Below are 2,325 nucleotides of genomic sequence, written 5' to 3'. Positions count from 1 at the left end.
CCAGGAAAGCCACACTCTCAAATGAGTAGCCCCAGGAATCCACCTGGGGAGGCTGGCCAAGGGCCTGCAGTTGCTGCTGGGTGGGCAGCTGGGGAAGAGAGGATGACATCCATCTAGTCTCCCTCTGAGGTTCCCACGCTCCCTCGTCCAGGGCAGGTTCTCAAAAAATGACCCCACTTGGGAGGGGAGGCTCTCCACCTCTGCCTTCTCCAGGCTCCCTGGGGAGTTCCCAGAGCTCTGCCCTGGCTTTCATCCTGCTGGCTTTTGTCCTCTGGTTCTTCCAGGTGTGAGCCACTCTCCCCCTTGCTCCTCAGGGCCTCAACACCTGGGCTGGGCGGGAGGAGGCTGGATAGGCTGGCTCTGCAGTTGCAGAGCTGTCCCAGGCAGCAGCCTGTCCGAGCAACTCTGCCATCACCGGGGCCTGGATTCCCTGTGGGGAGGCAGGCAGGGATAGAGCCTTCCACTCCATCCAGAACTAGTCAGCCCAGAACACCCCAACCCGGGCCAGTAGGGAAGGGTGGGCCTGGGTGACGGTGGATTCCACCAGCCAGTAACAACCCCTCTGGGTTCTCTGTGGGCACCCCTCTTAACTGGGAGGCAAGTGCCCAGACATACTCTGTCTACATATCACAGAGAGTATGTGCACATGTGTATTGGATATTTCTGCACGAGTGCACTTCCACTCTCTACCTACTTACGGGCAGTTCAGCTTGCAGCAGGCTGAGTATCCTGCCTCCGTGACCTCCCCTGTGTAAGCAAGTGAACATTTCAAGCCCTGCTCATGGCCCAGCCAGGCCTTTCTCATGACCCCACCTGCCCTCTGTTCCAAGCTCTCTCAGGCCTGGGGTTCCCCTCAAGAAGTGGGGGGTCTGCCAGGCTGGTCAGCCTGGGCAACATTTCAAGCCCTGCTCATGGCTGGCTGACCTGGGACTGACATCCAGCGGGCCTGGTCCCAGCACAAAGGCTGTACCACTTGCCCTCACGCCAGTGAAGCACTCACCTCCTTGGCCCTGCACCACCCCAGGTTCCCCAGTGAGGTGAGTAAAGCAGGGCTTGTCTGTCCATCTTACGAGGAAACCGAGGCCTAGGAAGAGAATGCCTTACCTAAAAGTCTGGCTCCAACCCCAACCAGTTACTGTATTTGTGTATTTTTTTTAAATTATTTTATTTTTGGTTATGTCAGGTCTCAGTTGTGGCTCGTGGGCTCTGTAGCTGTGGCTCACAGGCTTAGTTGCTCCGCAGCATGTGGAATCTTAGTTCCCCCACCAAGGATCAAATCCTTGTCCCCTGCACTGGAAGGCAGAGCATTGGATCACCAGGGATTGGTGTTCTGTGTTTTTCTGCACACACATCTGTGCCTGTGAGCATGTATGTGTGAACACATAGATCTGTGTGTTTGGGCCTGTATTGTGTCCTTAAGAGTGTGTGTGCACACACACAGATGTGTACGGCCAGGAGTTCTCTCCAGGACAGGAGAGTTGCCAGGCCTTTCACAGTCCACTCCTGGTCTGGCTTAGACACTAGCTGTTCTGACTGCAACCCAGACAGGCACCTCACCAAGGTATGCGGGAGAAGCTATCCCAAGGTTCAGGGGCAAGCAGAGACTGCTAGTCTGGGTCTTAGGCAGGACTCTGGATGGCGCATCTCCTCCAGCCTGTGGAGTGGTCCTGGGCAGAGACTGGCTCTGCACTGTGCACCGGAGCAGGCACCCTGGACTGGAGTGCCCAGCCCCTGCCTCTGCTCAGCTCTCACGGTGGGAAAATCTGCCCTCGTGGGAGCTAGCAGAGCTCACCCCAAATCTGTGCTAGGATGTGAGGGCCTGGAACGGACAACCCTCCCCGCTCCTGCCCATGCCATTGAAAACATGGTGGCTCACCTCTAAGAAATCCAGGGGCACCAGTGGGAAGAGGGAGACTCACTTTCAAGATGCTGATGCTTGGTGACAGTTCCTGGGTCACCATGCCACATGGACATGGGGTGGGGGCGGTTGGGGTGGTGCACACCAGTTCTATTCAGTTCACATCAGAGCTCCTGCTGTCACAACCAAGCTTTACCCCCTGGGAAGGCCTTACAAATAGCTGAGAAAAGAAGTGAAGTGAAAAGCAAAGGAGAAAAGGAAAGATAACAAGCATCTGAATGCAGAGTTCCAAAGAACAGCAAGAAGAGATAAGAAAGCCTTCCTCGGCGATCAATGCAAAGAAATAGAGGGAAACAACAGAATGGGAAAGACTAGAGATCTCTTCAAGAAAATTAGAGATACCAAGGGAACATTTCATGCAAAGATGGGCTCGATAAAGGACAGAAATGGTATGGACCTAACAGAAG

Source organism: Oryx dammah, unplaced genomic scaffold (genome assembly GCF_014754425.2).
Source record: "Oryx dammah isolate SB20612 unplaced genomic scaffold, SCBI_Odam_1.1 HiC_scaffold_9, whole genome shotgun sequence".
In the NCBI taxonomy this organism is placed as follows: domain Eukaryota; kingdom Metazoa; phylum Chordata; class Mammalia; order Artiodactyla; family Bovidae; genus Oryx; species Oryx dammah.
Note: the sequence above shows the minus strand (reverse complement) of the source record.